This window comes from Phalacrocorax carbo, chromosome 9, assembly GCF_963921805.1.
Source record: "Phalacrocorax carbo chromosome 9, bPhaCar2.1, whole genome shotgun sequence".
Classification (NCBI taxonomy): domain Eukaryota; kingdom Metazoa; phylum Chordata; class Aves; order Suliformes; family Phalacrocoracidae; genus Phalacrocorax; species Phalacrocorax carbo.
The window spans coordinates 32,663,737-32,688,455 of NC_087521.1; the positions used below are offsets into that span (position 1 = coordinate 32,663,737).

The following is a 24,719-nucleotide window of genomic DNA, read 5'->3' on the forward strand; positions in this document are numbered from 1 at the left end:
AAGCCCTTTATTTCTGTAAAGATTTTTTTTTCCCCCCTCCTGAAATGACAGGGAGGAACACACCTCTTGCCAATTTGGTGGGGTATACATGAAGGCTTGGCTGAAAGCAACCTCATTAAACTGGCTGGGTCGTTAAGACCCAATCCAAACACACAGTCCTCTGATCACTGCATGATGGGCTGGGAACTAAAGGCAACTCACAATTAAACCCATGACAATCAGGAAAAAAATCCTTACAACCCCCCCCAGGCAGAATCCGCCAACACTATCTCCCCCCCCTTTTTTTATTTACTTACATAAGCAGCATGACAGATAACTTGGAGGAAATCAGATGCTTAATGATTAAGTGACACTTAGGCAGCACTCTGGAAGATAAATACGCCCTTTGGAAACCCTGCAACAAAAACAGAAGGTATAAACAGACAGTAACTAATTATTCTGATTAAATCTTGGAAGACCTGAAATACCCGACTGCAGCAGAACAAAGCCGGTGAGTGTCAGGACAGCTCACAAAAATAAGTCACACCCTTTTTTAAAAGAATTCACCCAAATAAACCTAAGTGCTTCTGTGTTGTTTTTGTTTGTGTTCATGTTTCTTAAGGTGTAGGCTGATAGGAAACCTCTGTCGTACCCTGGAGGGATCCCATCGCCTTCAGCTAAAATTAGACTTCAAGGAAAGGCGGGTGTCTCCAACAAGGCGAGACTCCCTCTGTGCGCTTGAGGAGTGGCGCATCAGGGTTTTTTCTCCTCCACTCTCATCGAAACCAAGAAGAGAGGGTTTTTTGGTTTAAAAGAAATTAAGGAAAAGAAATAAATAAGGCGTGCTCCGAGGGAGAAGGGAAGGGACAGCAGGCCTACCCTGCTGCCAGGCTCAGAGGGATCCCTGTGAGGACTGGGATGCAGGGAGGTGAGGATGCAGCTGAGCCACAGGGACAGAACACGATGCGATGGGATGCTCAACCCAGTGGTGAAAGGAATTTGCAAAGCCCAGCAGCAGCTCACCCACCATCATGGATGCAGAGTAAGGCACCCAGTTTATTGTGGTCCATGATACCAGCACTGGGAGCCTCTGTTACAGCAGACAGTGTGCAGAGCAAGACAGGGGATGTGCTCAGTAGACATTCCCCTGCTCTCCTTGCCTTGGAGAAAACCATAGTTTTCTTCCTCCCCTTCTCTCTGCCCTTCCCCCACCACATTAAATGCCAGCAAAGCTCAGGGGAATATTTAATCTCAAACCTCAGTAATCAATCAGTTCACCCTCACGCATGAGAAAGAGTCACAGCAGTAAGCACCAAATCCCATTTCTACCAGCAATACAATGTTTTAATTACATACATAAAATTTCCCTTTTAACATAAATCCTGAACAGATCCAGGCAGCCCCAGGGTTGTGGGTGGGGAAGGACACAGTGCCAGGGAAGAACATGGGGATGGGGTTGGGGGGAAAGGGAGGAAAAACCATCCTGGCAATTATTTTAAATGACAACTTTATACGGCTGCTCCAGTTTGCCGTTGGCATGATGATGCCTTGACCTTGCATTCACTGTCCCAGAGGATGGGCAGCAGCATGGCAAACAGCAACCCCACATCCAGCCCTGCCACCAGAAGCTGCATTGGTTTTATCCCGACATGCCAGCAAGCGTGCAGGAACATGGGGACAGAAGATGCAAGACGGACACACATGGAAAGGCTTAGGCCAGGCTGCAATACATGTAACAGCAACAGGGCCTCTCCACTGATGCAGTGAGACTTATGCAAAAGCCTGTTCACATCAGAGGGAGCTTTTCTAGCTGGGTTTGAGCAGGTTTGGGATAGTTCCCTGTAAACACTTGCTTTTTCCAAGTGCAAGCATGGCCAGACATGCAGGACCATCAGATGGCTGCCAGTGCAACAGGTAGGCAGCTGCAAGCAACATCCCTCCTTCACCCAACCAGACCAGTCCTGAGTGGCATAGATCACAAACAGCTATGGTAAAATATATACTTTTTTAAAAAAATATAAACACATGCACAGACGTTTCTCATATATCAGAACAAAAGAGGGGACACCCTGCTGAAACCCCGTGTGCAGCTCAACTGCTTTCTAAAGCGTTGAAGGAAATGAGAAGCAGAGACCAGGCACACACCCGCTTGCTGTGGCGTGGTTTGGCTCTGGAAATGTTTCTGGATTTCCCAGCATGAGCTCTGACCTCCAAGAGCTGCAAAACTGTCTTGGAAGCACTCTGGAGGAGAAGTGGAGTGGTCCCTGGGTGCTCAGCCAGGCAGGTGGAGTGGGATGGAGAGCCAGGCTCTGGGTACCCACAAGGACGGCTGACCCCAGCCCATGCCACATCAGCTCATAGGTCCCCAGAACAGTCATCATGCTCCAAGAACAAGTCAGAAACCACCTCCTGCACACAACAGCAGCCTTGCACCCCTCAGCACAAACACAACATCCCAAATGCATGGTGCGCAGCAGAAAGCAAGGTCCCCTCCCAGGGGATGAACCCACTCATGATCACTGCTCCAGCCCCAGCAGACCACGGTGCTCAGACAAAGCAAGGGGAACAAGTTCGGCATTGGGGATCTTGGGGTTATCTTTGACTTCTCTATCTGTAGCACAGCTGGGTTTTTGAATCCTCTTTTTTCAGGCAGATCCCATGGCAGGCTTCTTCAACACACGTGCATCGCTTTCAAAAGACATGCACCCTTGGCTTGCAGAAGCAGTTTTTGGAAGGGGAAGTGGTGTGGCATAACAGGAATTTTTCAATTCCTCTCACCAGGAAACATCATGCAGAGGTCTGCAAGGGAAACCTACCTGTACCAAGATTTCCACATCATGGTCTCCTTCCAAAGGCCAACACTCCCTCCCCCCCTTTAATTTTTGGCTTCAGTTTCCCCAAGACCTGTAACATCAGGAATTGCTTGCCACGAGGGACAAATTCCTCAAGCTCCACATGCATACCTAGAGAAACTATTGCACTTACGCCCTACCTAACCACTTTAGCCCACACTGGGAGATGCACAATTAACAGGGACTTGGCACGATCAGCCGCCCGCAGCATGTTCCTGGAGGATCCAGCTGTATCCCCCATCCTCTCCTGAAGAGCAGGACTTTGCAGTGCAATTCAGGACAGAGATATTCAGTGCAGTCTCTTGAGCAAGTTAAACCTCCCAGGCACAGCAGCAAGCATGGATTTAGATTCATGGAAAACATCCTTATAAATTACTTCATTCAGATCAATTGGATGAGACAAAACGAGGGCTATCCTCAGCAGCGGGAGGCTGCAACTTTATCATTTCAGTCCCGTACTTGAGAAAAAAACACTCTTTCAGTGCAGACACTTCTAATAGGGCTTCACAGGGCTGGCAGAGGACGATACAGAGACCAGCAAGGATCTGTGCCACATCTCACCTGCCCCCCACCTCTCTGCCCCAGAGCGGGTAGTCCTGGTGGATGATTTTTGCAAGCAAGTAGGTAAAAATGCTGCTTGACATCTGCTTTGGATCCACAGAAGCTCCATCTACACCTGCTTGTTAGCTCATGTGGGGCTGCAGTCACCAGGCAGGGTGGGAGGCAAGGTCTGGATGCAGAGGCTGCTGCCAATGGCATCCCATGTGCTGCTCACCCTAACGGAGCTGCCTGCTGTGGGGCAGGGAGGTGGGGACCTGGTGAGACGTGGCACAGATCCACACTAACCTCTTCTGCATCATCCTTCTCCAGCCCCACGAAGCCCCATTAGAAAATTCTGCTCTGGAAGAGCGATTTCTCCTGGAGTATGGGACTCCCATGCACTGCAACCTGTTAATCTTACCCACTTCTCTTGATGCCAGGGGCTGAACGCACTTTTGTCAAGCTCAAGCACCCTCCTGGAGCCACCAGCGGTCTGGACCCAGAATACCAAGATGAGGTCGAGGCCATTTTCTGTGAGTGTTTGTTCTACTGCTTAAATGGAGCTCAAAAATAAATGAATATACAGATGTACCTGTGCCTTGCTCTGGATAGCACACATCCGGCTTTGGCTTCCAGACATGGACTGTTTGATAGACTGAAGAGCTGCTGGATGCCCACCACTGCACCCCTGACAAAGTGACACACGCTTACATTTTTCAGCTTCTTGATGAAAAGACGAGAGAAGCACTCATGTTCCCCCAGTACAAAGCATTTCCTCAGCTTCTATGCACTTCCCCACACCCTCATCAATCAAACCGTCCCTGTCAAACACCGAGGGCAGGGCCAGGCACTGCCCTTCCACCACAGGCTCAGCAGCAGCTCTGCTCCCAAACTACCTTTGGAAGGAATGGTTGCAGCTGATCACGCCTTGAACTGCTTTCCACGGCTCCAGATCACCTCCTGGGATCACTTCCCAGCATCCCCATCTTTTAAAATTGGCACCAATTTGAGACCTACTTTAAAAAAATATCAGCGAAGACACTGAGTCATGTTGGATGCCTCCAGGATGGTACCTGCGGAGGTCTTCTAGGAACACCTCCGTCTCATGCAAAGTCCCCCGCTGGTAACATTAAAACCACAATTATCTCTGCAGATTAATAAAGGGTACCACATCTCTGGCAGCAGTCTGAGGCAGGCACTCCCAGCAGTGATGAGTTCAAGTTATCAGAGCACACAGGCACACACAGCTGTGTTTGTGGTCCCCATCGCTCAGACATCCACGCCTTGCCACACTGCTTCACCTGTTCCCCAAAACACACCTATCCATCCCCCTGGCACCAATCAGTATTTTGATAAACAAACATGTCTTGTCACATCTATTCGCTTAGTTGGCCATTGAGGGGTTGCCATTCCTATGTGCATTGGCTTTGCAGAATAAAACGCTCATATCCTCAGTGTGACACTGTTCCTCCTCCCAGCCCCAGGGCACGGTTCCTGGCTCCACAGCATTGTTCTGGCTTGGGGACTGGTAAACACCACCCTGGATGGACCAACTGCACCCATCCTGCTATTTGGGGGTGGTGGGGAGAGAATGGCTCCTTTACATGGTAAGAATGTTAAAAAAAAAAAAAAAGGATTTGTATGACTGCAGCAGCCTGGGATGCTTGCGATTGTCCCCTTGGAGCAGATGGGCTGTGCACAGCACCAGGGAGCATCCAACATGAGTGCAGGTGATTGAAATGAAAGGCACTGGCCCCTGCTCACAGCTCTCAGGGACACAATAAACAACACTACAGAGCTCAGAGCTGGGAAGGCTGCAAGCCCTGTCAGTCCTTCCTAGCCCAGGCAAGAGGTAGAGCAAGCTGGCACATGTGCTTTATGCAGGTCCTTACACTCCTGTCTACCGGGTCCAAGCACTTTCTGGTTGCACCGTCTCAGAAATTGCCCTCATTGCAAATATCTTTGAGGCCAGGCACAGCAGCATTCAGGGACTATCGCTCTCCACTGCAGCCCTAAAATGAGCTCTGCGCTCTCGCCGTGGCGTGGCTCGTACCCAGATGAGACAGGTGAGCCTGTGAGCACCAGATGCTTCCCTTCAGCTGCTGCCCATGCACACCCAAAGCAACACAGAAGAGGCAGAGATAAATGTTTAAAGTTGGTGCAATGCAGGAATATGCATCCAGCACATACCTGCTTCTTTGCTCACTGGAAATCATTTAAAATGGTAGAAAGGAAAGGCAGAGTGCAGGGCTGGAGCCAATGCCAGCAAATACTGTGTTGATGAAGGGGCAGAGGGCTGAGGACATGCCACCACCTGCTGCAGTTTTCACCCTTGCCGAGGGACCTTCTTCTGACTGTACAAGTGCTGCTCTGCACCAGGAAAGCACAAACTGCCCTGCCCTTGGAAAGCGGATCTCTACTTTTCTCAAGTAACAAACCCAGGCATTGCCACAGAAGCCAAGGAGCTGATCTTTCAAGGGCAAAGCTGATTTCCCCACCTTTTATCTAAAATTTGCCACCCCTCTCCATCTATAAGCCAAATCAGGGATAAAGCAGGTCAGTGGGTCAATCTTTTAGGTACCATGATGATAACTATACACACTTTTTTTTTTAAATTAAAGGGAAACTCATCCATGTAAACATTTCAATCGGCTTAATTATCCTCCAGGAGTTTGGATTTTGTTTTTGGTTTTTTAAATAACAGAAGCAATCAATCATCCCAGAGGGCAAACACTCATTTCCCCCGGAAGCCCCCACGTCCAGCCACGGCTGCAGCCATCCGGGCTCCTCCCGGCTCACCGGGAGAGTGTGGTGGGCCGGCACAGCACACCACGCTGGCAACACACAGGAGGATAAGAGGGTTAAATCCAGCTGCTCAAGGATAAGCTGGTCACATACAGCAGATAAGCAAATGGTGAATAGCGGTTTGCCAGCCTATGGCAAATAACTGCACAAGTCACTTGCATGACTGTCACTGGTTATTTAACTCAGAAGTTGCCAGTATTTGAGACCCTGAAGCCACATTTCGTTAAAGCTTTCCTGATGAACTGCTTTCTTGGCTATTTTTAAGCTTGCAATAGAGAAGGCCGAAAAGATGAAGTTACTCTTGGCTTTGAGGCTGGTACCCCGGAGAAGATGCAGCAGTGCTTTTTACCCGTTGTAACTTTTTGGTCTTCCAAGGAATCTCGTGCGGCCAAACACAGAAGAATCGGAGATGCTGTCACACAAGACAAACCTCAGGAGATAAAGCAGAGACCCACCCAGCAGCTCTGGAAGAGCACTAACCCAGACAGACTGGGATGCAAACAGGCGGCTCCCAACACGCACATGGTCACAACTTGCTGATCTTAATCCCAGGCACATGAATTCGTCAGTGGCACCTCTGGACTAATACATTAAATTTCCCCACTTGCATTTCATTTCCCTTTTGCCTTCCAAGACTAAAACTTCTTCCGATCGTTGCTCAAGCTGACCAACAGTGTTTTATTTTTTTGCACCCAGAAATACTGAACTGCTGCCTCTGGGAATTATGGAAAGAGGTAGTGGGCCCTTTTCTCTGTCCGGAAGCCACCAGCCACGTCCAGGTAGCTGCAGCACAGCCACTAAACTTTAAAACTTATCAGATGATGGGAAGCTTATGGCTACACTACAAGACCTAGTGCTTCCAAAATCCGCATTGCCTGAAAACTCTGAGCTAGAGATCTCCACACAGCTGCCTATTGAGCATCCTGCACCTTGGCCACGATCCAGATACAGTTTAGCAGAAGAGCGTGATGAGGGTCTTGGCCATGGGATGCCCCGTCGTGCTCTCCCCCAGCTCCATTCAGAGGCAGCCAGCTGCACCCTGCGTTAGTGTGTTTTGCATAATGAAAATTAGAGTTAGCCTCCGTAACCACAACTCAAAGGGTATATTTAACTCAACTAGAAGACAAAGCAGATTGGGTCCACCGCAGATTAAATTAGCTGAGCCTGCTTACGCCAGGAGCTCCTGTCTGCCATCGACCACGCCTTGCATGGATTTATTCCTCCTAGCTCCACAATTTGGCTCATCTGCAGCAACCATGTCTTTGCACAGGCGCAATATCATGATCCTACCATGAACGCCCCATAACCTACCGCCGGCAGAGCCCGCAGAGCTGGGGTGGCAGTGGTCAGCTGGCAGCCAGGAGGGCTGGGATGGGGAAAACAGGATCCTTTCCAACTAAGGGAGCACAGTTCACCCAGTGTTTTCTTTCCTTCCTTCTCTTGAGATCACTCTCCCCACTGTTTGGCCATGACAGAGAAGCCAGGCATTCAGGGAAGAATATATTAGGCTGTGTGCTGCTTGTCTGCAGTTACTTTATAAATAAGGGTGACCATAACAAACGTTTGCACCCTAAAAGAAATCCCAGTGCCCTTCCCCCACCTACATGTCCCAAAGCAGAGCACAAATCCAGCTGCTCTGCTATCTTATCTTGACGCAGAAACAGTCTGGGACAGAGATATAAAGGTTCCCCGAAGGCACGGTTTATTAAAGGCATCTTTATTCAGTCAGTTCCCTTCAAAAACACCACACTGAAGTGCTGTTCCCAGACCAGTTTTCATCACAGTGGCAGCACCCAGGCAGGGTCTCCAGGCCCAGTGATGCAAGATGCACCCCTGCTAAAAAGCAACTCTGGTCAAGGGGGATAAGCTCAGGCCAAGGCACTTTGGGGGACCCACAGCCAAGAGTCACCAGGAGTTCCCAAATGCACCCTGGTCTCACCCGAAGATGTTACAGGGATGGGAACCAGCATATTAATGAAATCCACCGGATGTTCCCTATTTATCCAGCAGCTCTGCCTCTGACCCCACGCTGGGCATGCTACCGCAGAGGTTTGCATACTAGCAGCCAAATATATCTAATCCCAGATTTCAAGAGCCAGAGCTACAAAACCATCGCACAAAGAGGCAGCAGTTCGCATGCATCCCAGGAAACCTCCCCGCAACCAATGCCTGTCTATTTATCCAACATGCAATCTTTACATGTTCAGCTATTTTCATCCCACCCGCTATTAATGGATGCAAAAGGCAGTTGGGTAAGGCATTCGACAAAAATCTCATTTAGAGATCAAGACAAGCTTAATTGGTTTCTAGCCAGACCTGCACAAAGATGGGTTACTCCACAAATACAGTTGCTAATCTGCCCATTATACTCCATAAGCTCCCACCAGCAAAAAAAGAAAATAAAGAAGAGATGCACAAAGGAATGCAGTATTTTGAGCATGTTACTTCCAGCAAGTAACACAGCAGAAGCGATGAATGCTGTAAGAACAAGGGCTTTGCTTCTCTTTGACAGAAAAATATAACAAAAGGTAAACAAAATAACAAGATGACCTAACATAGATCAAATCTGCATTTTCCACAGGCAATATCCATCCATTTCAGGTTCCTGAAAAGCATTTCCAGCAGCTATTGTTTCTGCACTCAGGCAGAAGCATGGGAAAAGCTTATGCAGCCGAGGAGACGTCACGCCACAAGTGACAGAGTAGAAAGGATAGAGAACCTTATGATTAAAAAGCACAAGACTGAAACCCTGGAGAGCTGAATCCACTTCCTATCTTAGCTGTAAAAAAGAAAAAATTGCAAGTTTCCTGTGTGATCATATCCTAGATGATTTATTCAAAAACCTGGTGTTGAAAAGCAAGGGAGGGGGAGGAAGCAGGAGGAGGAAGGGGAAGACTCAGTCCTGTGGGCTTTTAAGAGGCTTGGGGTTAGACCAGCTCTGGCAAGTGGTTAACATCCATCTCTGCTGGGCGCTGTGTGACCTGGAGCTGGTGCTAGGAAAGCACCAAGCATCCCACAAGTGCAGGTAGGAGACCACTCCTGCTCCTCCGCCCAGATGTATGGCACGGTCTCACCAATGCCAAAACTCCAACAGCAGCGTCCCACAAGCTTTCATAATGCAGAACTCCAGACAGAAAAAAAATGTGCAAAATGGAAAGGTTAGTGATAATTTCCCCTCTTGGAGCTACACAAGAATTTAGAAACAAGAATATAAAGCTGTCCTCCAAATGCAGCATATTTTATAATATATTTATATTAGACGGCAACGCAGTTACAGCACGGCAGGGCCAGCTGCAGCGGTGGCACAGGTAGAGAGGCAATGAAAGGGCCATTTGGTTACAACCTTCTCCCCTTGTGCAACAGTCTGGGACTCCCAGCTCCAGCTTAGGTGGCTTTGGAGGTGTGTTTATTTTCCCAAATCCGAGCCAGTTCTGCTCAGCGGGAAGCACTGCACCCAAGGGAGAGCAGAGCTGCAGATCCTCTGGCAGGACAGAGCCAAAAGCAAGGCCAGCACTGGAAAGGACAGCAGTGGTGTGTTTTGGACATTTACAGCAACATCCCTCAAGCTCCAGAGCATCTTTGGAAGAGCTTTTTGCAGCAGGTGGGTTCACTATAGGGCAGAGAGCCAGTAAGGTGTTTTTCCAAGTCCTTCCTCAACCATGATGGTTGCTTGTAAAACCAAGGCTTGGTGCAAGCAAAGGGCAGCCCAGTCCCCAGCCTTGGACAAGGGCTGCCAAGCATGGTGCTGGTGCCATCCCAAAAAGCTGCTGTGGGAACCCCAAAGTGAACAGATTAAAACTTTTATTTTCAGCAGCAAAAGCAGCTGTAATTAGCAGCACCGAGTACAGCCCAGAGGCTGGATATGGACATGCCTGTAATGTTTGCTGACAAGGTGACTGTTGGATGTGTTTTGTTTGGCTTTTTTCTACCCCCTGGAAAAAACAAGCACCCATTTTTCATAGGTCTGTCTCCCCCTGCTCCCTGTGTTACCCAAAGTCAATTTCCCAGAGCAAGAACATGCATCTCAGGATGCACTGTAACAGCCCATTGCTGTAGCTGTAGCTCAGCTCTTGGTATCCCCTGAGATGGGTTCCTCCTTAGTAGCTCCAGCATCCCACAGCATACCAGGGATGCCAGACCCCAAAGACACAGTCTCACCCCTGACTCCCACCAAAATGAAAGACGTAGTCCAACACACGAGGCAAAGGGAAGAAAATGTGGATGTGAGGCAACCGAGCCACAGCTATGAGACATCATCACCACTGTCTCACACGTCTCTCACCTAGTTCAGCCTCATCCCTTGTGCTAAGACAATAGACCTTCCTCTGATACAACTACAGCGATCCTTTGGAAATCCATCTGCTGAATATTTTGAGGTTAAAGTCGCTCTTTACTCTCTTTTTCTCATGCTGAAAGCTGTCACGCTATAGGATGGATTCAAAAGCCAGGGAGATATTGTATTTTATAGATGTAAGGAAAGTCCTGGCATGCCAACTAAGGTAATGGCACAATTTCATGACTACCCAAATCACAGCCCATCGCACATCACTGCAGTCTGAACACAACTATGACCACTGCTGCATCACTTGGCAATTTTGTTGAAGCTGGGGAATGGAAAAGCAGCATTTAATACAAAAAGTGAATGTAAGAAAATGATAAGCATAAAGACTCATTTCCTGCTCCATACCCAAAAGCAAACTGACTGTAGGGATAATGATATTTAGCATGCTCCAGAAATCTTCCTCAACATCTTTTTGCTCTGTATGATGGGTAGAGATTTCTCGTGGCTCCAGAGCCACCAGATATTTCACGCGAAACTTGCCAGGCAGCCTCTCCACAGAAGATAAAAGGAGCTGGAGTTTATAAACCGATCTGAGTTGTCCCCAAAAAGCCTCCAGTCTCTTTGCAGGATGCCTCTGGAATGCCAGGGCAAGGAGGCAGCACGTGGGCCGAGGTCTCAAAACCAATCTCTCATATCCAGGGACTTTTGGTAAGCAAATGGCTTACGTAAAATATCTGTCAGGATACCCGTTTGAAGCACCAGCTCTTGTAAACAAGCTTGCTCCAGAGGCACCAGGGATTAGCGCAGTTCAAACAGTTCTTGGCGTAACTTACCGGAGCACCCAGGAACAGATTTGCAAATTCAGCTTTTCTCCTGCCTGATGCTTGCCTGGCACTGCTGAACAACACCCAGGCTCCTGACAGCCTTAACCCTGCCAACTCCTGCACATGGAGGCTGAGAAACAGGGATGGGAGAAGCCCTGTGCTTGACCACAGGATCTGAAAGCAGAAGAAAACCCAAGGCAGCATTGCCATGGGCTGCTTTTCTCCCTTGCAGCTGGAGGAGCTCCAACATCAGGGTGTCCATGAGCAAGCTGGGTGAGAGTCCCTCAGCAGAGGCCTGGCAGCCAAAAGTTATGCATGGGATACGCAAGGAGAACAGTGCCAAGGAAAACAGGGCAGCTGAAAAAATCACCATGCATCTTAACCTGATATTAAGGCAGAGAGCAGCCTCTCTTCGCTGCACTGGGCACACAGCTGCAGCCAAGACACTCCTAGTGCCTTGGGGGCAGAGGGGAAAAAAACCTCAGCAAACGCAGCATCCTTTGCATGCAATTTCTGTGAAAACCGGGCACAGCGAGCTTATCTACTTTCCCAGCTGCATCTCCCCCATTCTCAGCTCTAGCTCAGGTGAGAAGGTGCTTCAGTTTCCAGGAGCATGCAGGAATGTGAAATCAAAGGGTGCCTGGCAGCCATGGGAGAGAAAGCTTTACGCAAACAGATTTATGGTGGCTTACATCCACACAAGTATCCTTGAAGAAAACAGCTGCACTGGACCTCAGCTACCACAGACTCTCTAGAGTGGCATGCAAGAGTTCACAGCTCCTCTAAGCACTGTTCACTTAGAAGATGCTGAGGCCAAGCAAGGAACAGGCACCCGAGGGGGGGCGGGGGGGAATCTCACGACTAGATGAAAGTCAGATGGACGCGTGGCTCCAGAGAGCCGCCTCGGAAAGGTCTGCACAAAAGAAACATTCAGAAGCAGCAGCAGGGCAGACCCACCACAGCCTAAGCTAAATGTCATGCAATAGATCTGAGCCAGAAAATAACCCGGCTACGCTGCCTCCACGGCCGTGCCATAGCAAGCAATTAATCTTGCTTGATTGGGGTGGGGGAAATGGTCTCCGTGTTCTTCCTCCTCCTCCTCCTTCCCTCTGGAGCTGGGAGCAAGATCTGCTGCTGGCAGAGGTTGCCCATAACAGACACTGACCTGCTAGGACATCACCTGAGCAGTATAAAACGCCATGGGTCTTTCCACCACCCTTGCCCGCTGCACTCTCCCTTACACCCAGACCCAAGCGATTGCAGATCCCACCCCAGAATGATGCCCCTCTGCATCCCCCATTCTCACACTGCAGTCTTCTTTGATTTTTAGGGCAACTACCATCCTCTCCTCCTGGCCCAAGCAGTGCAAAGCTGGGTCCTGGGTGCAGAGCACAGACCCAGCTCCTGTGCCCTGCAGCCTCGGGGTACGGGCTGTTTTGTTCCTGTCTAAAAACAGTGCATGCACTTTCCTGCTTGCTGATAGTCTACCCTCAAACGTTCAACCCTAAAATCTCTGAGGATGCCCCGCTTGCTCGAAGGACCTCCACCAGGAAGGCAAGCTGATCCTCACTCTTGCAAAGCACTGAAGGAACCAATGCCTCTGAGAGCCTTTCCCAAAAGCTGCCAAGCTCCATAGCTAAGTTTTGCACATTGGTACCGAGCCTAGCTGCTGGTGTTTCATGCAACACCCCTCAAGTCAGCCTCTGAATGGCATAATTTTGAATTGCCTTCCTGCTGCCATAGTGCCCCAGGGCAGGATCTGCCAGCAGCCCAGCCCATCGCCATGGGGAGACAGGCATGAAAGCCCCACATGAAGAGGCACAGCAGGGAGCAACAAACACCTGGAGGTCCTACTGCATTTTCCTCTGCTCTCCTGAGGATGGGCACAGGTCAGATGAATTAATTAGGTCCTTCCCCTCTCTTTATCTCAGTGTCTGGCAGCTGCTGCTGGGTTGCTTTGAGCTTTGGCAGGCCACTTTCCACCCAGGGCTTGTGCAAGAAGGGACGAGGAGCCTCAGTGCAAAACTCCTGGCAACAGCCCAAATCCAGAGGTTGGGAATTGGGTCACTGGGTTCAGCTTCTGAAAACCATCCCTTCAGAAGGGGTGGTAAAAGCAGTAACAGTCGCTCTTTGCCACTGAAGACAGAGTCCGGCACTTCTGCTGATCCTCCACCACACCCTCCACACATTATTTCATTTACCCTCTTGTAAAAACACTCGCATGTTGATAGAGCAACCTGGAGAGGGATAGCCCTGACTTTCAGGTAGTGAAGCTGTGTGCACAGAGAAGACATGATTCAGGTAAGCAGCACGTAGCTGAAAGCACCTCACTATGCAATGCTCACCCGGAGGAATGCAGAAGGCAAAACATGAAGCCACTTGTCTGGCAAGGCAAATAACCCTTCAATCATCTGCCAGGCCCTGCAAGCGCCAGAGCTCGGCGCTCTGGGTTGAGAAAGACGAGGATGTCTCCAATCAGCAACGTACCACCTCTTACTAGCCACACTGTGGATGTGCTGCTGTGTTTCCTCATTGCCAAGTCCAGAAGAGCTCAACAGGAGAGCTCCAAAATGACGTTAAAGAAAAGCACGATCAGCAGCAAAGCAACAGGCACTTCATCTCGGAAGACACAAGGCATGAAGAGCAACCCAGCTCCAGTGGTTTGACACATTAGTGCCAGTCAGATCTGCTGCGATGACAGGCTGGCATGTGCTGCGATGAGCAGGAACATGCCCGTCCACCAACACTGCCCCTCAAGTGGGTCAAGGCAATGTTTTGAGTACAAAGGTGCTCAAGGCAACTCAGGCCACAAGGAGTAATATATTGAGTCATGATAATATTACTGAGTCATGATAATAATGACTCATCAATGACTGTCACAAGGTTGGGCCACCCCATCCATTGGGTTGTTTTAGGAAGAGGCCAGGAACAACCTCCTTGCCCAGGTGCTCCAAGCAGCACAAATCTCTTCCATTTAGCAAATTCACAACAAACTCCTTCAAAGGGCTGGGGGTGAACGCAGGAGGGAGCACAAACAGGACAGGGTGATTGGAGATTCACGCAGAGCACACAGAGGTTGCTCCAGACCGGGGTGCAGTGTGGGACGGGATGACCTTGGGAATGACCCCACCCAACTTCACCACGATGAAAACACAGGCCAGATGTTCAGACAACTTCACATGTTAATTTGGTTAATTTGCTGTAATTCAGGTGGCTGGTGCTCAGGCCACACCAATCATGAAACAAAGCACTGTCAGCTCAGACCATGAAAATCTCCAGTGAATCACATCTTCATGGTGTGCCAGGCTGCTTCTCTCATTTCTATCTCCTTTGGTTTCTTCTCAGCAGCCACGAAGATGTGAAAGCTTTATGACTCACTGAGCTGAGATTTTTCTACACTACCCCAAAACTCCTGGTTTTGCAATGTATTCTAAAACGTTATGACACACCATGAGGATGGGAGATACCAAGGGCAAATGATGTCCTGAGAGGGCAGGAAGGTAAGAAGGCACCAGCACAGCTTTCCTCCCAACTCAGCCTAGGTTGAAGAAGTGTTGGGGGGAAAGAAGAATCGAAGGCAAACAGCAAATCACACCCAGCATCTTTTGCATGAAATAGAAAGTTGGAAATGTGTCATTAATGAGGTGAGGGAGCTAATGCAATATGCAGAAAAGCTTCTGCTGGCATATTTAACTTCCAACCCTTTACTAGTTGTTTCTCTCATCCCGTAGTATCGTAAGCACATACAGTAAGTAAACCTAAATGGCTTAGCATTTAGATAACCAACAAAGAAGTCAGGATCAGACGTTCAGTATCTCTTCCCCAACTTACAGTCCTTTGTTCAGATCACCTCTTTTTTCAGCACAGCACTGATATCCGTTGTGGTGCATGAGTGAAAAGTACACATACAATTATCTTAAGAAAGGGGGAAAAAAATCAATATGGACATGATTTGAATTTTACAGCATTCGGCTGCCATGACTTGCAAATAAACAGCTGTCCCAGCAGGTCCATGCAAGCTTAACAGCACAGCAGTAAAATGCAAGATTTTCCTTCCCCTTTTAAGAGAGCTTTAGCTATATAAAAAAGTGTATTTAAAAAAAAAAAAAAAATCACAGGCTGAAGAACCGTAGTTAGGTCACACTCAATTCCAGCACAACAAGAGCATCCTGCTTCACGTGGCCTCACCAGTCACTCCATGGCAGTGGCAGCTTCCTGAAGCCAAGTTTAGATATTCAATTACCAGCATCAAGTCAGAAACCAAAGCGTCCAACAAAATCCTCATTTGTGAGTGAAGCCTGCAGAAATCTCGTTGAGCAGGCTTTGGCAATCTCCAAAGCTGACAGCTGGATGCCCTGGCTTATCGACTGCTAGAGTGTGCACAGAAAAAAAAAAACAAAAAAAGATCTGAATACTTGCAGTGCTGAGCAAGCTCCAAGGCAGCCCTACTGGCCTCTTAAAAAGGCTCATATAAATAGGCAAGCTTCATTTATTAATACTTCTGAGATAAAAGTGTCTGTGTAGGAGTGGCTCAGTGTGTATCTGCACAGTAGGAGGATGGGCAGAAGACGACCACCCACTCCGGGTGGTGCATCTATCAGCATCCCCAACCTGTTTTTAACCAGTTCAGGTTATAAATGCAGCAGGTAAATTTGCTACCTGTGCGTGTGGCGGGCTGCCATAAACACATGAGCCAAAGATCTTCAGGCAGCAAGCCAGGACCAATGGTCGACACATGCAAACTGCAAAGCAGGAGTACGGAGCAAGCTCCTGGCTGGCTAGTAAACAGTACTTGCAAGGAGCCCAGCTGTCAAACAGCTCCATGTCTCCCCTGTGCTGGGTTCCCCAGCCATGGCAATGACAGCGCGGGAGAAGAGGGGGAAGAAACCAAAACAAAGCACAGAAGCAAAGGGAGATAAACATGACCTAGTTAGACCGGCTGTCCACTGCTCCTGCCCATCCTCGGCAGGAGGGCTTGTCTGAGACCAAAGGATCTGGCCCACTACCGCCATTCCCTTTCCTGCTCCCTCCCACACCCCTGCTGCAAACAAAGGGTCAGATAATGAGCCAGCCCAGGTCAAGACCGGTTTGACTCCGTTTCGAGCCCAGGGGAGCAGATTCGGTGCTGATTTTACACCTCACCCATCTTGTTTGCCTCCCTGGGGCGGAGGCTGGGATGCAGAGCAGTGTGCATGCCTGGCCGGCTGGACCCAAAAACCTCGGGGCTGTGGCAGGCACCACCAGCAGAGCCACACACCAGCTGAGAGCTGGCCGGAGCCAGGAAGCGTCAGTTCTTCCGGCTGTCCTGGTGTCACAAGTCGGGCAGTCGGAGATCACGGACTTTGGCTTCTGCTTCCTGCTCCTGACGGAGCAGGGGCAGGTCCCGGCATACAGCCACGGGGAGAGCAAGGCAAGTCACTCATTAATCAAGGAACAGCAAGGTAGATGCCCGACCCGCAGGGCTCAGTGGGCAACGCAAAATGAACCCCAGCACCCACGGAAAAAGGTCTAGACACTGCCGAACCCATTTACTCCTGGTGGGACCGACAGAGGAGCAGGCAGGGAATGCCAATGGCTTTGGTATACATTGTTTTCAAGGGAGGGAGGATAACTAGGTTGCATTGTGGCTCACCATGGTGGCCTTAATATAAACCACCACTCAATTTTGTATGCAGTATCAGAATCGACCTCTAGACAGGGGAAAAAAAATGAAAAAGCCTTGTTCTGCCATCCGTCCTGGTGCAGCCAGGAGAAGCTGGTTGTACAATGCTGAGCGTCTACAGTGCTCTGGACTGGCCGAAACCACAGGGGCAGCCCGGGCCCACGGGCTCCCCTTCCCTGGCACCTGGCAAAGGGAGCTCAGCCATACCCCATGATCTCCCACCTGCCTCCGATTTCCATGGGGAGCTCCTCAACCCCCAGTTTGGCAGCATGCAGCCTTGTCAGTTCAAGTGGCTTTCACCAGGAGGAGAATTATCGTCCATTTTTGCCTTAAATTAACCTTGATCACTTGAAGATGCAGAAAGCCTGTTTCAACCAGGCGCTGACACACGAGGCAGCGCAGCCGTCCGCAAGTGGTACGGACCCCAAGGAAGAAACCCCACTGTTAATACTGATGACTTTGTGCCAAGTGAGTCAAGATCAGGCATGATCCGAAAGCAGCTACTGCACGCTAGTGGCGGCGGGTGCCAACCCCTGAGGCTCACATGCAGCAAGGGCATCATCCTTCTTCATGCAGGCCCCCTGACCTGAATCACCCCAAATTTCCAGCCCGGTGCAGCCAACGACAGACCCAGCCTCCCTGCCTGGCAGCTCTCTGGCTGATGCCTGAACCACAAACCTGCTCATCCTCCGCTGCCAACGCAGCCATAGCCTGACACTGAGACACACCAAAATCCTGCTCCTACCCCAGCTCCCACATCAGAGCATCGGGCTAGACCAGAGCACGCCTGCAGCAAGGTGTTTTACACCAGTGCTGGTGGCTCAACACATACAGACGATTAGGCAGCCCATAATTGCTGTACCTGGTGGGGACTGGGGAGGCACGGTGGGGACTGGGGAGGGAGGGCCCAGAGACACCACCACCCCCAAACCCGCTTTGCTCAGCCAGGGGAACCCCATCCCTGGGGCTCTGCGGGTAAGCAGAGAAGGTCACACCCCTCCCCTGGGTGGCACAAGCCCGGTTTGGGAGGTGCCGCACGGGTGGGAGCCGCCGTGCCAGCAGGAGCCGGGGACGAAGCAGCCCTCGGAGGCGTTGCCATGGAGAAGGCAGCGCAGCAGCATCCCGCATCCCACGCCCGCGGGTGGGCGCCCCCTGCCCGGCGTCCACAGAGGCGGGCACCGCCCGGGCACAGCGTCGGGGCCCCGCTCCCCTCCACCCTGCCCAGGCCACACCGCGGCCGAAGGGCACGCCAGGCCCCGCCGGGCTGCAGACCCGGGATGGCGGAGGATGGGGCGGGGGGGAAGGCGGGGGCGGCTGGGCGCCGCGGGGCGCCGGCGCTCCTCACCTCCCCGAAGGCACAACCCCACGCAGCTCCCCGGGGTGGGGTGGGGCGTGGGCTCGGCTCCCCCACCTCCCATCAGGGCGGGGGAAAGGCAGCCCCCGAACTGAGAGAAGCCTCGGCCCCGCTGCCGGCGCTCCCGACCCCCGACCCCCCCCCCCCCGCCCCAGTACAGCCAGCGGCCCCGGGGCACGGGAGAAAGGCAACGCCCCCACCACCCCCCAAAAAAAAAAACGCGCAGAGGAGCGGGGAGGAGAGGAGGGGAGGGGAGGGGAGGGGAGCGGCGGTGGACTCACCCACCCGCGGGCGCGGACCTCCGTACCTGCCGGCGCGGCGCGGCGCTGCGCGGCGCGGAGCCCGCCCGGCCCCTGCCCACAATGGGCCGCGGCCGCCCCGCCCCTCCCCGCGCGGCCCCGCCCCTCCCCGCGCGGCCCCGCCCCGCCCCGCCCCGCGCGCTGACGTCACCCCCCGCCGCCGCACCCCTTCCCTCCCGCCGCCGGGAGGTGTAGTGAGGGAGGGCGGTGCCGAAATGGCGGTGGCCAAGCGGGTGCCGCGTCGGACGGGGGTCCCTGCGCGGAGCTGGGGGCACGGTGCGGGTCTCCCGCCGTTGCTTGTGCTGCGGGGGGACCCCGGGCCACCTCCTGGAAGCGGGAGGGTGCAACTCCCACCCAGACCCGCGGTGAGGATAGTTTCATCTGACTGGCAGCGCGGGTGACGACAGACGCGCAGGATCAGCGTCGCAGCTGCCTGACAAAGTTCTCCCAAGCTACGGCATTCTCCGCTTGTCAGCTCGGATTTAAGAAATCAATTTTCCAGGGGTTCCCGTTTCACGTAAATCAGAGCAGCAATCTGATATATGGCTGGATTTCCACATGCACTGGAATAACCTCGTTGCATGAGATAAGGGGCTTCTTTCAGATAGTTATAGCTTTTGGTGCAAATAAAAACTCCGGATCAAATTAATAGTGTGTAACATTTTAGCTTAAGTAAGCTTTTTTTTTTTTTTTGGCTGGATAAGAGGTCACGCTATTTATATCTTGTATGAATTATTTTCTCAGCAACAACCATACAGGAGGGTCTGAAAGGCTGGAAAGGATTTACAGGGATTGTTTTTCACATGGAGCCCACACAAATTGATAGAGAGACAAAGGAAGGGCCAATGATGGGAAAGTAGAGAAAGAGCATCCTTAGGGGACTTGATACCAAAGCATGGAACAAAATGTAACGTGAGAACCGGGATAGGTTATACACAGCCATCCAGACTCTTAGGTGGCCCTCTGTACAAGGGAGAGAGAGAGAAGTGTATGTATGTATAGAGTCTGTGCAAGTGCTAGGCATGTTAAGCACCTACAGGCCTGCCCATCTAACCTCCATCACAGGACTAAAAACCAGGGCCAGACCCGCAGGGTTTCAACCCTTCCTATACCATTTCAGTCCCAATTGCCATGCTTCATACCAAATTCCGTGTTCCAAACAAGTGGTCTATACCGTCCCTGGGGGAAAATGCAATAAGAGTCTCAGGAATGGTTTTGCCCATTAGAGAAATTTGTTAAGACATCAGCTGGACTTTTTTGTTTTCAAAGCAAGAAGGCATATTTATCTCAGCAAAGCCATGCTTTCAAAAAATAGATTTTCTCCTTCTCACTATGGCCAGTCCTTTTCCTAACCACTTCTGCTCTCCTGTAGCAATGAGCTGCACAGGATAATTGTGTCTGGCCAAGGAAAAAACTATTTTACTTTATTGGTCGTGAATTTCAAAGTCCAGCCCAGTTCCCTGTTACTGGGCTGACTTCACCTCTAAACTTTTTAAAATCTCTCTTCGCAGCCTAGCCTTTGCTAAACAAGGACCAGCCCTTGAGCTGTCATCCTGAGAATGAATCTTTCAGCAGGGAATCCATCCTGCACCTTCCTGGAAACTAGTCAATACTCTGAAAACTGAAATAACCCCTTCTGAAACCATCGACACCTTTCTACAGACATGCTTGTTTTGCCAATGACTTAGCCAATCCCCGGAACCACACAGAGATGCAAACTGCCAGAGATTCCCCAGAACCTGTCTCTGTGTCTGTGCTGGCCCACAGCAAGAGATGTATTACTGTAATTCCTGTTCTAATGCGATGTAATGCATGAGGTGTCCCATCTGGATCATGGTGGGGCTTGGGAGATTCCCAGTGTTGGGACCCTTCTTTGCAGAGGGACACGTTGGAGGCTTCACCTGAAGCTGAAATACCAGAAAAAAAGGCTCACAGATCATACTGACAAAAGGAATAATGACAAATTGCCACAACCAGCTGGTTTTTGCACAGGGGTACTGCAGGGACCCAAGGTGCAAATGGCAAAGCACTCATTGTAGTGTGCAGGTGCTCTTTTAACATTACCTTGGTGTTGGAGCAATGGGAGGAGGCAGTCATGGAGGCAGTTTCAGGATAAAAGGTGTCAAGGGCCGATTATTGGGAGCCGTAAGCCCAATGACGGTGCTGTAAAACTGGTGGGACACAAGGATAAGCATATCTGTACTGGGGAAGAGCCAGCGCAGCTTTTGGTGAGAGAAATTATAACTCTCAAAATCTATCGCAGTCCTTGGATGGAGCCAAATATTTGGTGGACAATGGAGATCTAATGGATATAACAGATATGGATTTCATAAAGGCTCTGACAAAATCCTTCATCAAAGGCTCTTGAGAAGAGTAGGAGCTATGAAAAATTAAGTGGCTTAAAGACAGAAACCAAAAAGGCCAGACAGGGATGGTCAGTCTCCTCAGCGGAGGGATGCCCAGGGGAGTTTGATGGAGATCTGTGCAGGGGTCTGTGCTGCTCAGCATGTTCACCAATGATGTGGAAGTGGGCATGGGCAGGAGGGTGGTGGTGGTTGCTAGTGACACTGAGCTGCTTGGAAAGGCCGATGGCAGCAAACTGCAGAAGGACCTCAGGTCACTTGGTGATAAAATGACAGATGAAATTCAGTGGAGGTGAGTAAGTGATGATCCTCAGAGGAAGCACTCCTAATGTCATGCACGCAGTGACGGGCTCTGAACTGACTGTCACCCCATAGGAACAGGATCTTGGGGTTATCACAGGAAATTTGATGAAAGCCTCAACTCATTGCTGAGCTGCAGTCAAGAAAGCAAATAGACGGGTAGGAGTTAATGAGGAAAGAGGAAAAAACTACTGTACACATTCCTGGTTTGCTCTCCTCTTGAATACTGTGAGCACTTCTGGTCTTTGTTCTCACCAAAGAATTAATGATCAAAGATATGGAGCATTTTTCACCTAGGTGACTGGCTAGACTAGGACTATTCAATACAGTATTTCTATACAAGCCTGGGGTCAAGAAGTCCTGGAGCTGCAGCCTGCTGCAGGCTTGGAGAGTTTACAGGAAAATATCTCTGTACACTTCTGATATTCTTGGCTTATCATGCATTATTGGCTATGAGAGAGAGAGGATGCTGGGTGGGATGGTCCCCACATCCAAACCAGCACAGCTTTTCTTACACTCTTGCATTCACCTTTTTTCCTCCACAAAATGTCCTCCCAGGACTCCCCTTGCCACAGCCCTCCTCAAGGACGTTCATTAAGTGATGGTTTGATCTGGAAGCTCCCAGCTTGGGCAAGCAGCTGTGTAACGGTTGGCATCTGGAAGTGCATCTTCTTCATCAAAACAGCTCAGCCATTTTCTTCTAATTGCCTCCTCAGAGCTTGTTTGGAGGCTGCTTATCAAGTCCCATTGTGTTGCTTTCCTGCTTGTTTTGCCAACAGCTGCCTATTAAATTAAGCTCCTATATTCAGACAGGAAAGCGCAATAACCAGCTGCCCAGTGCCTCTGTGGCTAAGTAGGACACATGCAATAGTCATCCCGTAAGATGGATAAACATCCAGCCCTAAGAAGGGGAGAATGTGGCTACCAAACCTGCCCTGGAGAACAGTCCCTATAGTGCCTTGTAACAGGAGGTTTTTGATAGGGTTTGTTCATTGGATGCAAAACTAAACCAGGACTTTCTTTGAGCTGAGGGAAAGAAAATGGGTTTCTATTTCTAAATCTGTAAGAATATTCTTGGTATTATTAATCATTAGCTGCTCACTAGACCCTATAAATGTTCTCTGAGCTCAATCCGTGTGAGATCAATACTGTTGTATCCCTGGGGGAGAGTTTTTATGCGTCTGCTCCAGTGAAACTTAAAAGGACGCTCTTGATTCGGCTGAGAGTAATGGAATATGGAACCCATCCCCTTACAAAAATTAAATAAAATTGATTTTGGAAGAAAAAAGCCCTCTCTTCTTGAGGTTATAGTCTTTCATGTTGCACAGATGATATGCTCAGCAGAAAAAATGGGCCATAGCTTTTATTTAATTGTTGTTTTGGTCTAAGCTGAAGACTTGCGCCAAACAAACAAAACCACACTCTGAGCTGCTACCACCATCCTGCTCCACTGGAGCTTACGGGAAGATTTCCATCAACTGCAGTCAGGGCTGGGTTTAGCTCAAAGGTAGGAGACAGCGTTATGCTTTTTGCTCTTTCTTTGATATGAGGCTTTTAGAGTATGTGTAGGACCTTTTGCAGCTCTGTATCTGAGCTGGGAGGTTCTGCTTGAAAACAAACCGCACCCTAAGCCAGCATTATCTCTAACAGCGCTGAGCCCAATCTTGCCCCAGGATTCACATCAGCTCCCGGCAGCTGGCAAGGGGAGGCGAAGCTTCGGCGTAATATTTCATAGCCTCAAAAGGGAAAATAAATGTATTCCCAAGGCAGGACTTAGCCATGCCTGTGTTGGCTGGGAGTGTTAGCAGAGACTCAGTGGATTTAGGCCCTGATTCTGCAAAGTCCTTAAGCTTGTAAGGAATTTGTAATTTGCTTGTAAGCAAATTCCCGTTCGCTTCAATGGCATTAAATCATATGCACATAAATGCTTTGTGGCATACAAGGGAGTTGTACCTTGGTGGAGGTGGGGAGCCAAAGCAACTGACTTCTTTTCCAGCATGTTCAGAGAAGGGTAAAATGTAAGAAATAATTAGAGAGCAGATTGTGAGACTTCTTGCAAACAGCTAATACCTCTTGTTGAGGTTTTCCTCCAGACCTGCCCTGTCCAAGCCCACTGTCTGCTGGGAGATACTGGGAGAGCACAGCCACTTCCCCTGCATAAACCGCTGTGTCCTGTGGGGAATGGATGACTCGGACGAGTGGCAGCAAGATATAAAGCACTTGCAGGCATACCGGGCGTGTAGGAAGCCATTAATAATCTCAGTGCTGTGGCCGGGGTCTTTCACCCCACACCTCTCTGTAGCTCCTGCAGTTGTTTTCCTTCCCTCTCATCTGCTCTCTGCAGCTGCCAGAAGCACCTCATGCTTTCCTCTCCATCTATCCTCCTGGCTGTCTTCCACAAGATGCTGTGCATGTGGCCATGCCCTGGTTTGGATCATCATCTTGTGCCTGGCCTGTCTTCAGCAGGCTCCTGCCACGTAGCTCCTGACTGCTCATGAAGCCAAGGGTGAATCCTTCTCCCTGGATCCTCCTGCCAGTGCCAGACTTCACTCACAGCTTTGTGCCAGCATCAGATGCTGGGTCTGGGTGAAATGTGCTGCTCAGGGTAGGTCAAGGGCACCACATCTTCCCCTCCAAACTCCTCACCCTGCTAGAAAGCAAGACATTCCTGATTGGGGATCTGTAACTTTGCCCATGTCTTTTTTTCTCTCCCCTATTCCTGGAGATTATTTTACTTGCACTGAATTGCTATCAAAGGTACCAGACAATAAAAAAACCCTGTTTCAAGGTAGATGGAGCAAATTCTCAATGATGAAAGTTCAGTGCCCCATTATCTTCCTCATATCCAGGGTTATTTATCTCCCAAGAGCAGGGAGAGAGGTAAGGTGAGGGGTAGTGGCCAGGGAAGATGTGAAGCAGGAGGAAGAGAAGAGAAGGGGTGGGAGAGGGGTGTAAATCAGTGCCTCTTTCTCAAGCCCAAACACTGCTGCAGATTTACACCAGCTGTTGCTCAGGCTGTCAGAAGAGGGTTTAGCAGAGATACATGCATAGACAGCCTACAGGGAGAGCTGCTTTTATTTGTTCACATCTAGCAGGGGTTGAATTTATTGCCTTTGCAGAGGGGCCAGCAAAAAGCCAGAGCATCACTTAAATCCCATTTAAAACCTCAGATTAAGGCTTTGAAGGAAGTGCAAATGGGGAGGTGGAAGTGGCCTGGCCAGATGCTGGCTCCATTGCTTGGGGGAGCAGGCTACAAACCCACCTCACCATGGTGGACAGGGAGGCAAGTGAGGCTGTTGCCTTATCAGTAGAGCATCATTTGCTCCAGAGCTGCAGCAGAGACAGAGTGAGGAAGTGCCAAGTTACCTTAGGCTCATGCTGAGCCTACATCCTCTTAATGGAGCATAAGACAGTTAACCCCCAGGTCACCAGGTGGGTCCCAGCCCAAATCTGCCAGCT

General features: G+C 50.2%; 1 protein-coding gene across 5 annotated transcripts in view; it reads right to left on the reverse strand.

Moving 5' to 3' along the window:
- The window catches only part of DAAM1 (dishevelled associated activator of morphogenesis 1), a 96,696-nt gene extending 78,008 nt beyond the window's left edge, over positions 1-18,688 (reverse strand). For 2 of the 5 annotated variants that reach the window (XM_064461018.1, XM_064461014.1), the window contains exons 1-2: positions 18,580-18,681; positions 297-394 (exon numbers count right to left, since the gene is read on the reverse strand). The gene's annotated coding sequence lies outside the window, so the exon portion shown is untranslated. Of the gene's footprint in view, positions 1-296; positions 395-16,424; positions 16,551-18,579 lie in introns of those variants that run through there. The other 3 variants (XM_064461016.1, XM_064461015.1, XM_064461017.1) reach the window with 3 other exon arrangements.
- Positions 18,689-24,719: the final 6,031 nt, after the last annotated feature.